Source organism: Meriones unguiculatus, chromosome 7 (genome assembly GCF_030254825.1).
Source record: "Meriones unguiculatus strain TT.TT164.6M chromosome 7, Bangor_MerUng_6.1, whole genome shotgun sequence".
Lineage (NCBI taxonomy): Eukaryota > Metazoa > Chordata > Mammalia > Rodentia > Muridae > Meriones > Meriones unguiculatus.
Window position 1 is genome coordinate 23,014,809 of NC_083355.1, and position 14,787 is coordinate 23,029,595.

At 45.0% G+C, this 14,787-nt stretch overlaps 1 protein-coding gene across 2 annotated transcripts in view; it reads left to right on the forward strand.

The window, feature by feature from the left end:
* Fbxl20 (F-box and leucine rich repeat protein 20) overlaps positions 1 to 14,787 on the forward strand; it is a 69,662-nt gene that overhangs the window by 578 nt on the left and 54,297 nt on the right. Inside the window, exon 1 of one of the 2 annotated variants that reach the window (XM_060386813.1) lies at positions 140 to 405. The exons of the other annotated variant lie outside the window; for it this stretch is intronic. The gene's annotated coding sequence lies outside the window, so the exon portion shown is untranslated. Of the gene's footprint in view, positions 1 to 139; positions 406 to 14,787 lie in introns of those variants that run through there. 2 annotated transcript variants of the gene reach the window in all.

Below are 14,787 nucleotides of genomic sequence, written 5' to 3' on the forward strand. Positions count from 1 at the left end.
GCTCAGGTGCCCCGCGCGGGTGGGCGGGCGCCGGCGGCTCCCGGAGAGGCGGCGTGGGGGGGGCGGGGGGCCCGGCGGTGTCCGGTCCCCGCTCTGCGCTCCCCGCCGTCGGTCCGCGAGCACGCGCGCGCTCGCCCCCGCCCCGCGGCCTCCCCCCCCACACACACACAGACACACGCACAGCTCGGGCGCTTCCCGGCCTCGCTCCTCGTCCTGACGGGCCCGCGCCTCCCTGCGCCGACCCGCGTCCCGGCTCGCTCGCTCGCTCGCGGGCTCGCCGTCGCGGCGGGCGGCCGGTGGGGGAGGGGCGGGCTCGCGCCGCCGCCGCCGCCGAGCGCTCCTCCCCTCCCCCGGCGTGCCGAGGCCCCGGCGGCTCTGCCCAATGAGGAGCGGCGTTGCTGGCAGGTGGGGAGTGTTTTTGTTTTGGGTTGAAGTTGAGGCTCTGGAGAGGACCGAGCTAGCGACTGTCAGCCGTCGCGGCCGCGGACGCCGCGGGCGGTGGTGGAGCCCCCTCCCTCCCCGCCCCCCTCCCCCGCGGGACCCGAGCCGGCTTCTCCTCGGCGGACGGACGGACGGACGGACGGGCGGGCGGGCCTCGGCTGGCCGCCGCCGCCGCCTCCCGCTCCCGGAACTCCCGGGCCTTGCCCTGGCCCCTGTCTCTCTCTGCACTCCGCACGCCGCAGCGAGCGCGCCCTGCCCGGGCCGCACCCCGCTGGCCCCATGAGGAGGGACGTGAACGGAGTGACCAAGAGCAGGTTTGAGGTGTGAGCTCGGAGGGGGTCTCGGGCGGCCGGGACCCCAAACAGTCGCCCTTCCCGGAGCCGCCTCCCCGGTGCGGCCCGCCACCCGCCCCCGGCGGCCTCCCCTGCTCGCGACCCGAGCGCCCCGCGCACCCGGTCGCTCGCCCTCCGGGGGGGAGGTCCGCCCGCTGCCCCTTCCAGCCGCGGGCCCCGGGTCGGGATTAGCCCTGGCGTCCTCAATCCCTCCTCCCCCCCCCATCACACCCATCTTCCCATTCTTCGCCCAGCCCTTGGCTAGCCTCCTTCCACCACGCACCCGCTTCCCCGGCTGGCCCTCGCCTGCCGCCTTCGTGTGATCCGTTTTATCACCTCCCGGGCGGGAATCGATGAGTCCTCCGTGGGAATAGGAAGTTGGGGGTGGGTAAACTGGGATGATCGAGGCGACCGGGAGGCGCTGCTTGGATACTGTTCCAGTACTTCCTCTTCCCCGTTTAGGCTACACTTTTCGTGGTTCATTGTTACTGGCAACTTGGGTTTCTGTTCAGGGGAAATGCGAGGAAGGTCCGAGGGCCTTCGGAGAATCCCATTCCTCTTTTTGTCTTAAGTTTGTCCTCTGGAAAGGGAGGTTTGTGGTCTGGAATTGAACCGCGGGTCGTCGGAAAGCTCTTCCAGGGGAAAGGGATTCCTTTGGGAAGTGTTGTAACTATTGGTGAAATACAATTGTGTAGCAGTGTGCAAGAAGATTCGTTGTAGGCCGAGAGACAAAAAAACTTAGACAACACGGGTAAATGTTACCTGGCCTTTTCTGGCAGGGACTCAGGCTGACCTGGGGTCACTCCAGGCTCACTGCACATCTCGCTTGCTGTTTTTTCCTCTCCCCCCCCCCAACCTCCCGCCTCTCTCTTTGTATTCTAAACACTCATTGTTTTCCTTCAGCTCCTTTTAAAAGATGAAAATGAGGCAAGTTCATGGGCTTGGGGTGAAAGTCTTACCTAGGATAGAAACCTCTGTTTAGTCTTTGTGGTTTTTAAGGGTATGAGAAAGAAACATTTAGTTACAAAGAAAGATCGAGGTAAGACAGCTGGGAAGGAAATTTAAATTCAGACTTAACAGTACTAAGTTGCAGTGAGGAGTGGAGAAAATTGAAGTCACTGGATACATTAGAGTTTTAATGTGTAACTTAATGGGACTGTGAGGCCAAGGAGAAGCATAATAAAATTACCTATGCAGGACAATAGAGAGTCTAATACTTTAGAGTATTGCTCTAAAGTAGAGAGTCCCAAAAAAGATTAATTTATGTTGGTTTCAAATTCAACGCTACTATAAAGTCCTTACCATTGAAGTTACTAACCAGACTCCTGGCGGTTTAGGGGCACCCAAAAGAGTCCTAAATGATGACGATTTGAGTGGGGTAGTGGGGTAGAACCTTATGAACTTAAGCGAGCCCTTTACCAATTTGCTTTTCCCTTTTAAGCTATGGAATGATCATTGGGAAAGACTTAACTGCCATTTGTTTAAAACTACATTGCTGTTTGTTATTTTCAAATACTTAATTTTTTGTTTGTTTTTCCTTAATGGGGTCTCCTGTAGCCTGTGACCTTGAGGTGATTTTCTACCTCCCAAGTGCTAGAATCACAGATGTGAGCCACCATACTCTGCTTTATGATTTTTGTTTTGCTGGTTATTTTGTTTTTGTTTTCAAGACAGGGGTTGTGTGTGTGTGTGTGTGTAGCCCTGGCTGTCCCGGAACTTTGCTCTGTAGACCAGGCTGGCCTCGAACCCAAAGATCATCCTGCCTCTACCTCTGCCCGAAGATTAAAGGCAATCACCACACCACCCTGTTTGTTTCATAAAGTTTTACGCCCTCAAAATTGCCAGGCTATCATTTGCACACCCTTAAGTCCAGCCAGCACTCAAGAGTCAGAGGCAGGATGATCTCTGTGAATTTGAGGCCAGGCTAGTGTGTACATAAAAGAGTTCCAGGACACTCAGGGATACATGGGGAAATCCTGTCTCAAAATAAAAACAATAGAAAAATCCTTAGAACTAAGAAAATCCTTTATAAGGGGCTGATTATTTCCAAATACGTTATTGCAGAATGAGAATTCTTATGAGTTCGGGAAATATGTACACACAAAAAAAATAGCTGATTTCAGCTGGTGATCTGACTAATACATGTGTTGCCTCGCCCCTTTTGAGAGACACTTAGATCTCAGCATTCTTGATGTGTTAGAACCTCTTCCTGGGTAGTGTTTTAATGTTCTCTTGGAGTGGTTTTGTTTTGTCTTTGTGGTACTGGGGACCCAGCACAAGGCCCACAAGAACTACAATCCCCCCAGCCTGTATTTTGTTTTGTTCTGTTTGAGACAGGTTCTCAGTATTAGCCCAAATTGACCTGGAACTTGGAGTGATCCTCTTCTGTCTTTTGAGTGCTGGGATTCCAGACATGTGCCACAGTGTCCATCCTTTTGACTGTTGAGATCAGAGGCCACAGGCTTTATATGTTACTCTCAGAGCCAGAGATACGGAGAAGCTTTTACGTGAAACAGAGCCTAGTGGCTGGGAACCGTGGTCTTGGCACAAATCATTCTGCTTTACAGAGGGAGTTTCAGGCCAGCCTGAGCTGTAGAGGGAGACCCTGTTCAAACCTGTGTCCTCCCCTACTGTCCCTAAAGGAAAAATTTAAAGTTGAAACCAATCGAGAGTACCGGTTACATAAGCCAGATATGCAGCATCTATGTAAAGCCAAAGCAGGTGATGTTAGGGTAGAGAATGAAAGAGTGCTAGAGATGTAAAACTCTGTTTTGCTCTGTTAACCTGTGTGCACGTGCGAGCGTGTGCACACTCATGTCCTGTTAAACATTTTAAAGACACTTGTGTACGATTGTTTCGCCTGCATGTGTGTGTGTGTGTGCACCTCATGCCTGCCTGGTGCCCACAGAGGTCAGCAGCTGCCATCAGATCCCCTGGAACTGGTGTTACAGATGGTTGTGAGCCACCATGTGTGCCGTAGAAACTGAGTCCCTGCTCTCTCCAAGAACTGCAAGTGCTCTTCACTACCAAGTCCTTTCTCCAGCCCCACCTTGTTTTTGACACATAGCCCAGGATGGCCCGAAACTCAGAGTAACCCAGGCTGGCTTGGAACACTCCTCTTACATCGGACGCCACAGGGGCTGTCTGAATTTTGGTTCTTATAATCCTGTCTTACATTGTTAAGGTGTTGAAGTTGTGCAGTTTGACAGTAGAGGACCAGGATTCTAACCTCAGGGCTTCTTCATTGTTTTTAGAGATCCATTTTGTGAATGCATGTACAGCAGGCGCCTATGGAGATCAGAGAAGTAGGGTCCCCCCCCCGAGTGGAGTTAGAGGAGATCCTGAGCTGCCTGATGTGGGTGGGAACCAAGCTTGCTCCCCTCCGAGAGCAGTTACGTGATCTTAACCACTGTGATCTTAAACACCGAGTCCTCTCTCCGGCCCTCTAGTCTCTCACCTTTTTTTGTTTTGCTTTGCTTTCAAGGCAGGCTTTCTTTGTATAGCCCCGGCCGTCCTGGAATTTGCTCTGTAGACCAGGCTGGCCTCGAACTCACAGAGATCTGCCTGCCTCTGTCTCCCTGAGTGCTGAGATTAAAAATTTGTCCCACCTCCTGGCTCTCTATAGTTTACATTCAGTCTGTTTATCTTCTTGTATTTTTAGTGTAACTTACCATAGATCCCATTAAATGTGTGAAGTGGTTTTCCTGAAACTTTACAAATATATTTTATTTTATATATGCTGTCAAATTAATGAGTGTCTTTCATTTTAAGTGTGTTAACCAACATTACCTTAACATTCAGCAAGATTAACAAGAGACACATTTAAATACCTAGTCTTGCTCTTAGATCCAAATTGAGATTTTTTTTTTCCAGTTCAGTCTCTACTTTGTCATACTTTTAGTAAGTCTCTATAATTAAGACACCATAAGCCTGGGGGAAATTTAAGAATTTTTGTTTTGTTTTGTTTTTGCTTTTTCAGACAGGGTTTCTCTGTGTAGCCATGCCTGTCCTGGACTTGCTTTGTAGATCAGGCTGGCCTCAAACTCAGAGGTCCACCTGCCTCTGCCTCCCCAAGCACTGGGATTATAGGTGTGTGCCACCTCGCCCAGCTTTAAAAAAAGAAAAATCTTTCCATTTTAAAAACAGCATAGTGTTTCTATTAGCTGACATTAAGATATTTTATAGATAGCAGGAGATAGGAAAGGCTCTGCTTTTGGAAGTTTTGAATCTGTATTCATTATGCTTCAGTGACCTATAAATACATAGTGCCACATACTTCCGTGTCACTAGGTCTTGGCTTTTTGGTTTTGTTTTGTTTGTTTGTGTGTTTGTTTGTGTTATTTTCTTAACTCCAGCATTATATTGTTATCCAACATAACAGAAATTGTAGTATTGCATGCAGAAAGAGCATACTATATCAGCCTAGAGATCTGGTTATTAATCTGAGTTTTCCCAGGAACTATCATCACTTAATTCATCTGACCTGGTGAGTTTTTTCTTTCCCAATAAACAAGGGAGCTAACAGCAATTATTTTAAGTACCTTTTGGTTCATTACCCTTTGAATTTGTGATTTTAAATAATAATAATAATTGTACAAGGCTAGGTGTCCTTGATCATTTCTTCTCCAGTGCTCCAGTACGAGGACCACTGGAGCCGGTGAAAATCAGCCCAGGCAGCATAGACCTAGGCAGCCTCTGTCTCACAGCGCTGCTCTCACTTTGCTTTAAAAACGAAACAAAACACAAACCCCCAAAGCAGTCAAATGCCCCTTTTATTCCATTAAGGTTCCATACCCTCCGAAGAACGTTCTACATACTACCCATGTTTACCAATTTAAAATTTTGTTTTTATGTGTAGGATTGTTTTGCCTGCATGTGTGTAAATGCACCACATACGTGCCAGGGTCCTCTGAGGCCAGAGGAGGGCTTCAGAACTGGAATTGCAAGGTTGTGAGTCAGCACACAGGTGCTGGGAACTGAGCCTGGGTCCTCTGGAGCAGCAACAAACGTTGTTAACTCCTGAGTCATTTCTCCAGCCGCCTCTTTTCATTTTGTGCGTACGTGCACGTACGTATGTGTCTGACTACAGGTACCAGCCTGTAGGTGTATCGGTCAGTGTGTTCTTCTTCCTGTGGCCTCTGGGCTCTGAGGGCTGACCTTGAATTGTGACGCTTGAGCAGACAAGCTCTTTTTGCTTGCTGAGCCATCTTGGCCAGCCCTGGGTTTTGTTTTGAGACATGGTGGTGTTGAGTTCCTGCTCTTCCTGCCTCAGCCTCGCAAGGCCCGGGGTTGCAGGATTAGCTGCCAGGCCGCCTTTGTCGTCGTTTGTTTTCTCTTTGTGTTTTGAAGCAGGGTCTCACTATGCTGTAGCCTGGGAACTCTGTCTGTACAGAGCAGGCTGGTCTCAGACTCAGCCCAGCTCTGCCTACCTCTGCCTCGAGAGGCCTGAGATTAAAGGTGTGTGGCACCAACACGTGGCAGGAATTTGTTTTGAACACTGTTGAGACTGATTATGGAGACAGTTATCTTGGGTCAATTTGTCCATCCTTTCTTCAGTGTTGGGGATCACACCTAGGACCGCATGTATGCTAGTCAGTCCCTCTTCCCGGAACTGCATTCCCCAACTACTGTCTTCAACTGGGCAAAAACGCCACAAATTTTGGGTTTGGTTTTGTTGCCGTTTTTGTTTTGTTTTGTTTTGTTTTTGCTCTTGTTTTTTCAAGACAGAGTTTCTCTGTGTAGCCCTGGCTGTCTTGGAACTCCCTCTGTAGACCAGGCTGGCTTTTAACTCAGAGATTGGCCTGCCTGCCTCTTTTCCGGGCACTACCATCAGCTCTAAAATGAATTCTTGATGTTTAAGTTCTGTTAGGTACAATCTGTATGCCAAAGATTTTCCTTTGTTTTGTTTATTTATTTATTTATTTTCTGTTGCCTAACTGGCCTTTTTTGAGATAGAGTCCTGTTCCATAGCTCAGGTTGGCATGGACTCACAGACCAAGATGGCTACAAACTCATGATCCTTTTCCTGAAACTGATGAAAAGAGTTTGAGCCTCCCAGATGCTGTAAATCATTATTTATGTTGGAAGTATTCACACCTTCAGACTCTGGTACCCTTTTATTTTAGGTCATTTATCAGTATGCTGTTAGGATTAGCGGCACTGTTAAATGTGTTTTTCCCATACCTGACACTGCTTTCCTGATACTCGAGAGCCAAGCCCTGTTGCTTTTCTTGAGACAGGGTCGTACTGACTTGTCCAGGCTGACCTTGAGCCTTCTCTGGATCTTGGAGCCATGGATCCTCATGTACTCCACAGAAACTGGGATCACAGACGTGCACCACCATACCGGGAAGGCAGTGCTGTTGAGTATGTTTTTATGTTTTTGAAACAGAGCATTACTGATCATCCCTGGCTGGCTTGGAACTTACTATGTGGACAAGGCTGGCCTCGAACTCACAGAGCTCTTCCTGCCTCTGCTTCTGGACTACTGGGATCAAAGGTGTCCATCACCATACTCGGCTTTTGAATTTTTTTAAAATTTAGAGTGTGTATTTGTGTGTGCACATGCGCGTATGCACGCACACACGCACATGCTAGTGTCCAAGAAAGCTAGGTGAGATTATCAGATCCTTTGGAGCTGGAATTACAAAGGATGTGGTAGGTGCTGAGAACTAAAGTGTTCTCTGAGCCCAAGCCCTCTGAAAGAGCAAGCTCTCTTGAGAGGCCTTGCATTCTGAGCTGATTCTGCAGCTTAGTGATGGAACACTTGCCTAGCGTGAGTGAGGCCCAGTTCGATACCCACTGTGCAAAAATAAAAACATTTTAATCTCTAAAGCTCTTTACATTTCAAACCTTGGCCTCATTTTACTTGCAAATTAATGAGCAGTTTTGTTATTGGCTAAAGATGCATTCCTATTCCTTGAAGTACTGTTTCCTAAGTTGTGACAAGTTAGAAACCAAATTTAATTTTTCAGTGCTCTAGCTAATAGAGCACTGTGGTTCTGGAATAGTATTTTTAGGCATTCAAAGTGAAATATTCTAAGATACCAGGGAAACCCAAGGGAGTGAGGGAAAAAAAGAACATTCCTACACCGACCAAATCTAAGTGTTCATGCATAGTTATCTTTGTGCTCAGTGAACTTTTGGGTTAGGCCTCACCCAGATGCTAACTCAGAAACAACCGGACATCCAACTGTAATTTACAGTGTTGTTTCATAATGCATTTCAGACTACTTGATAAAAATTCTAGGGTCTGGAGAGACGGCTCAGCGGTTAAGAGCACTGGCAGCTCTTCCAGAAGATCCGTGTTCAATTCCCAGCACCCACATGGCAGCTTACAACTTGTCTGTAACTCTAGTTCCAGGGGATCTGACACCTTCATACAGGCACATGCAGGCAAAACAGCAATCGGCAATGTACATTAGAAAAAAAAAAAATTCCAATATATCTGGGCAGTGGGGGTGCATGCCTTTAATCCCAGCCCTGGGGAGGTAGAGGCAGGTGGATCTCTGAGTTCAAGACCAGCCTGGTCTACTATAGAGTGAGTTCCAGGACAACCAGGGCTACACAGAAACCCTGTCTCAGAAAAAAAAAAAAAAAAAAAAAAAGGATTCTAATGTAGTCATAGCTAACAGTAGATGATTATATTGGATTGTGGGCTGTAATTTATGCTTGATTCATTTTTTTCTTAATTATGTGATTTTAAAAGCACTCTTTCTATTGAGCTACATTGCTGTCCACTTGAATTAGTCTTTGAAGACTTTGGATGAACAGAATTACATTAATGAATCATTTTTTTTCTGGGTTATATGAAGTAACTGGTAGCATGTAAATTACAGGGATAGGTAAATAACCTCTTTATTATCCTAATATTTCTACAAACTTGATATTAAGGTGCTGTCTTGGCCTTACTGAGGCCATAGCTGACAGTTGCAGCCAGAAATGTTATTAACCCATTTGTTTGGCCCTTTAAATTGCTTTAAGGTTAAAGTCACCTATTACATTAGATTATAGTAGACAAGGATTGGTTAACTATGAAACATATTGGCAGTTTCTTCTGTCTACCCCTCAGGCTCAGGAATTTGTAGTCACACTGAAGAAAGAAAAGTGGAGCATTGTGAAAAAATGAGTAATAAATTGATCTTGGGCATACCTTTGTGGTAAGGCAGCAATTACATATGGAGATGAAGCTTGGCAGTATACAAAATGCCTGCTCAGGTAAAGCACAATCAACTAGACCATTTACAGAACTGTGATGTTTGTTGATGCGACTTTAAAAATATTGATAAAATTATACTTATAGGGTTGGAAGGTCTTAGCAGTCAAAGGGCAACTTGCAGGAGCCGGGTCTCTCCCATCACATGTGCACCCTGGGATGAAGGCTGGGTGGCACGCCTTACCTGCTGAGCCATCTTGATGGCCCCTGTTGATGTAACTTTATGATCCGCTGAAGGATGCCGACAGACCTAAGATTTCCCTAACGTTTACAGTAACAAGGTGTAATAAACAGCTTATTCTAGACGCTTCATGTTTGCAGAGTGAGTGATTTTATTTTGGGGGAGGGGGTTGGCAGCAAAAACAGAAAAGAAAGATTGCTGCACTAGGCCAGGTTTGAAGTGTACTGGTTTTTATACTCATGTGGCCCTTTGTTGACAGGCAGAACAAGGCTATTACCAACTCATATATCCTGACTTCATGTGACTATGAGAGTTGCGTTTAGCTGGGTAGCAGTGGTACATGCCCGTAATCCCATTTCTCAAGAGGTAGAATCAGGCAGATCTCTGTGAATTCAAGGCCGTCCTGGTCTACAGAGAGAGAGTTTCAGGACAGCCACGGCTACACAAAGAAACAAACAAAGAAAACTACTTTGTTTTCTTCATCCTTTGAAAGTGGGTGAAGAAAGGCTGGAGAGATATCTCAGAGGTTAAGAGCGCTGGCTGCTGTTCTAGAGGACCAGGGTTTCCATTTCTAACACGCACATACATCCCAATTTCAGGAGATCCAGTGCCTTCTTGTGGCTTCCATGGTCGCTAGGCACACAAGTGTTTCACAGACATATATCTAGGCAAAATACTCCTATTCATTAAAAGGAAAAAAATGTATGAAAGTTACTGAGGAAAAGAAAAAAATGATTTTTAGTTTCTTCTAATGAACAATTTAAAATGTCAAGTCAAGGATTTGCAAAGATTTGTGCTGGTCTAGGATTGGGCTCTTTCAGTTTCCTGGAAGGGGAGGGTAGATAGGAGAGTGAAGCTAGGCATGATGACTCAAGTGCAATCTCCATACTCCAGAAGCTGAGACAATAGAATCACCTCGTTTTCTAGGCCAGCCTGAGCTACCGTGTAAGATCCAGAGGAAGAAGACCTGTTTCGAAAAGCAAAGCACAAAAAGTTGTTTTCACTTTATCCTGCTTTTTGAACCAACTCATCTATATCTTTTTAATATTTGAATTTTAAAATTAATTGTAACAGGAAAATTAAAATGTTAAGGTATCATACAGAGTTTATAAAAGGAAATTATTCATTTGTGAACTAGTAAAATGTACTTTCGCTAGGTGTGGTGGCACACCGGCCTATGATCCAACACAAGGCAGTGGGAGTTTTTATAGCCTGTGCTACAGAGTTAGACCCCGTCTCAAGGAGCAAAAGAATAACAGGGCTGGGCCATGGTCTAACCGCTTTTAAAACAAGTTTAAAATGCACTGTAGGTAGGGTTTCTCTGTGTTGTTAGAACTCTTGGGCTCAAGCCATTCTACCTCTGCCTCCCAATTAGGTAGGGATTCAAGTGTGTCACTGCGCTGAGGCTTACAGAGTGTTCGTGTATGGGGCCTGGAGAGATGGCTCAGTGGTTATGAGGACACACTGCTTTTCCGGTGGAGCTGGGTTCAGTTGTTAGAACCCGTGTCCAGTGACTCACAGCCACCTGTAACCCAGTTCCTTTGGCCTGCTCAGGCACTGCAGAGACGTTCATAATAAAAATAAAATGGAATTAAAAAAGGAATATTCTTAAATGTGTATTTGTGTTTCTTTGTATATGTTGCTCTATGGAATTCTCCTATTACTCTTATTATTACTTTGAGTAAAGTTCCCTTCACAGAGTTCCGTTGTCTAAACTCTAAGGTTCCTGTGATTCTGCAAAGATATGAAATGGTTAATTCACTGCCAATGTCTTAACTGTCTTTGTAAATCCTAGTAAAGAAAAGCAAATTAGCCTTTTAATCTTAATATGATGCTTTGAATACCTTGTACATTTCTGCCCTGAATTTTGATAAAAGTAGGCTTTTGAAGGGGGTGGGTGGGGTGGGAGTCAGAACCATTAGTGACCAAGTCGGTGCTTTTTCTGAGAGAGGACTAAGTGTGTGATGTTCTGGAGTTAGGTATGCTGTGGTTCTTACTCTTAGCAATGTGGAATTTTATATTTATAGAGGCTAGTTGCCAGCCTTAGCTTTGAAGCGGGGATTTGAACTATGACCTTTGAAAAGTTATTCGGCTTAATTTCTTTGAGTCTGATTTTCAGTGTCTCTAAGGGATAGGATACCCCCACTTTGAGGACTAAATTCTGAGTTTGTGTAGCATGAGCAAGCTGCCCACCATACAGTGAAGATACAGATAATTCGTGCCTACTGTTGTTACTTTGTAAGCATACAAGTGTTTTAGAATAGGCTTTTTGAAAGTTAATATTTTATATGCCTAGCTAGGTGGTGGTGGTGGCGGCGGCTGTGGTCTTTAATCCCAGTACTTGGGAGGCAGAGGCAGGTGGATCTCTTGGGAGGCAGAGGCTGCCTCATCTATAAAGCTACTTGCAGGATAGCCAGAGCTGTTACACAGAGAAACCCTATCTCAAAAAACAAAACAACAAAAATCTAAGTACTTTCAAATACCTCACTGTTTATTTTTGGTGTTTTGTCGTTGCTGCTGTTGCATTTGGAGACAGTGTCTCACTGTGTAGACCTCTGGCCTTCAGCGCAGAGCTCTCCCTGCCTCTGCTTCCCAAGAAGTGCACTACACCCAGCTGGTTTGGGTCTTTGAGAACACGTTATGATGAGGTTGAAAATGACCTCAAAAGTTTAATTGTCTTGCTTTCACCTTCCAAATGTTGTGCTTTCGGTGTGCGACACTACACTCTCTAAGAATTTGTCTGGAGGAACAGGTCTTTTACACGGTGGCCAGTATAACTAGCCATTTCCTAAACTGGTTCAGTTTTCTCCGTTGGGCTTGTTAAACTGGAGTGCCTCTAATCGTAGTCTGCCTGGCAGTGCAGCAATAATTCAGCAGCGTTTCATCAGGGCCATCACTGTACTCATTGTTAGGCAGTCCTGGAAAATGTCTGCCGAGATGAGCCACTGGCCCTGAGTTGCAAGTTGACATTTTAAAACACTGGATCAGTCAGCTTGTAGCCCGGAGACTGGCCGTTCTTCCCCAATTGCGGAAAATAAAGCTATGATGGCACTGAATGCAGGCAAGAGATGAGTTTGCTTTTTGAAGGCGCTCTGTGGTGCTCATATTGCAATGCTCATCCCCATCAGCTGTTTAAAACTTGTTTTCATGCTCAGTATGTTCATGTATAAAAACATCACATTACAAATTATTTCTGCAGTCCACTTGTAGAACCGGGTATTTTGAAATTCTCTTTGAATAAATTAGAATATGCACTTAATGCGTTAACTTCCTTGGACATCATGGTGAGCTGTAACACGCAGAGATAAGAGGCCTCTCTTTATTCAGTATTCTTTGTCACACTCGCTTCCTCTTAGAGAAGCCTCTGGAATGTACACCTGCCTTTAAAAGTACAGCAAAAGCAGGTGGCTTTGCTAAGGTCAGCCCATTCGTTAAGAAAGAATAGAGGGGGTGGAACGTGGTCCGGTTGAGTGAACACTTGTTCAGCATGTGCAAAGCCCTGGTGTGAGCCCTAGTACTGCATAAGCGTGGGGAGGTGGAGGCAGGAGGATCAGAAGTGCAAGGATGTCCTCAGCTGCATTGGAAGCTTGAGGTCAGCATAGGATACTTGAGGCCTTGTCTCACAAATGGAACAAAGAAACGACAAAAACCGTCAACAGTGAATGGGCATGAAGACGGGGATTGTTGTAAGTTTAAGACCAGCCTTGGGTGTCTAGTGAATTCAAACCGAGTGCTTCTTGTGTTTTGTTTTGTTTTGTTTTGTTTTGTTTTTTAAATCAAAAACACGAGAGAATAATCATATTTGTTGTGTTGCTTTGTTTGTTTATTTTTACAGTGCTGGAGATCTAATCCAGGGCCTCATCAGGATCTGCCACTGAGTTGTTCTGCCATTGAGGTAGAACACTCAGTTGAAAAATACTTCTATTTACAGAGACCTTAAATTTTTGAAATGGTGGATTGTGGGCGCTCAGTCACATAAATTGCATCTGAGTTTATCAGTCTCTTACCCAGACAGAAAGCTGTGCTTTAAATATAGGAATCAAGCTCTCAGGGGACCTAATCTTGGCACTGCTGTGAACTCACATTGAGCACTGAGGAAACCATTTAACTTTGTCTTTATGGCTTTAAAATCAGATGCTCAATATCCATTTTCTTGTCGTAACAAGAGTTAAGTTGAGGTTACTTAGAAATTAAACACTAGACTCTTACTGTTTGATTGTGCTTTCTGAGTTACGATAATATTATTAAGGTGAAAGAATTGAAGATGAAGCTCTTTACTGTACCTCTCCCACTTTTCAAAGTAAACGAGAAACCTGTGTGGCCTTCAAATTTGACATAAGGTTTTTTTTTAATAATTTATTTAACTTTATTTTTTATGTGCATTGGTCTGAGGGTGTCAGATCACCTGGAACTGGAGGTACAGACAGTTGTGAGATGCCATGAGGGTGCTGGGAGTTGAACCTGGGTCCTTTGGAAGAGCCGACAGTGCTCTAAACCACTGAGCCATCTCTTCAGCCCTGACAGAAGTTTTTTACATAGTGCTCATTCCCTGAAACAGTGGTTCTCAAAGTGTGGGTCATGACCCCTTCGGTGGGCGAATGAACCTTTCACGGGAAGGGGGGTGCCAGTTGCATATCAGATATCCCGCATACTTACATTATGAATTGTAACATAGCAAATTACAGTTACGAAGTAACAATGAAAATAACTGCATGGTTGGGAGTCACCACACATGCGCGTTAGGAAGGTTGAGTGTCAATGCACTCTGTAGACCGGAATGGCCTTGAACTCAGGGATCTGCCTACCTCTGTTCCTGAGTACTGGGATTAAAGGCTTGCACCACAATGCCCAGGTCAACACAGCACACTTTAATGAGACAACTATTTAAAGTTGCTGCTTCTCTGAAGCTAGACAGTCTCCAGACGCTTTTTTTTTTTCAATCTTAAATCTTTTTGTTGTTGTTTGCTTTCTTTTTTCTTTCCTCTTTTTTTTTTTTTTTTTTTTTTGGCCTTTTTAAAAATTATTCATTTTTACATCGGGATCATAGCCCCCTCCCTTGTCTCCTCCCATTCCACCCTTCCTCTCTCTTCCCCACATCCCGTCCCCTTGTCCTCAGAAAGGGAGAGCCCTCCTCCCTTAGCAGCTCACCCCAAACTATCAAGAGATTTAACTAGAAAAGAAACAGGGTTAGAAGAAGAGTAGCCAAGCAGTAGCTCTTGCTAGTAATTTTAGAAATTTATTGTAAAGTATGTAATTATTCAGTATTGTTGTTGTTGTTGTTTTCTGGTCTCAAGTACACTAGACAAATGCCTTACCACTGAGATTTTCTTTTTGTAAAAAATTTGTTTTTAAGACAATGAATATGTCTTACTAAAACAATTTAGGAATTATTCTCTATAATGGTGAACCTCATATATAGAATATTTTGCTGATCTTCCCCCAGAAAGAAAGCTATTTTAAACAGTTAACTCAAGTAACAATATTTTAAACTTATTTTTTTTGTTGGCCTGGTAATTTGGACATAATGCTTCAAGCATTGTAAACACACACATGCACATACACGACCTTGTACTACTGACCTACATCTCCAGCCCTTGAATAATAAATTACTAGTGTTT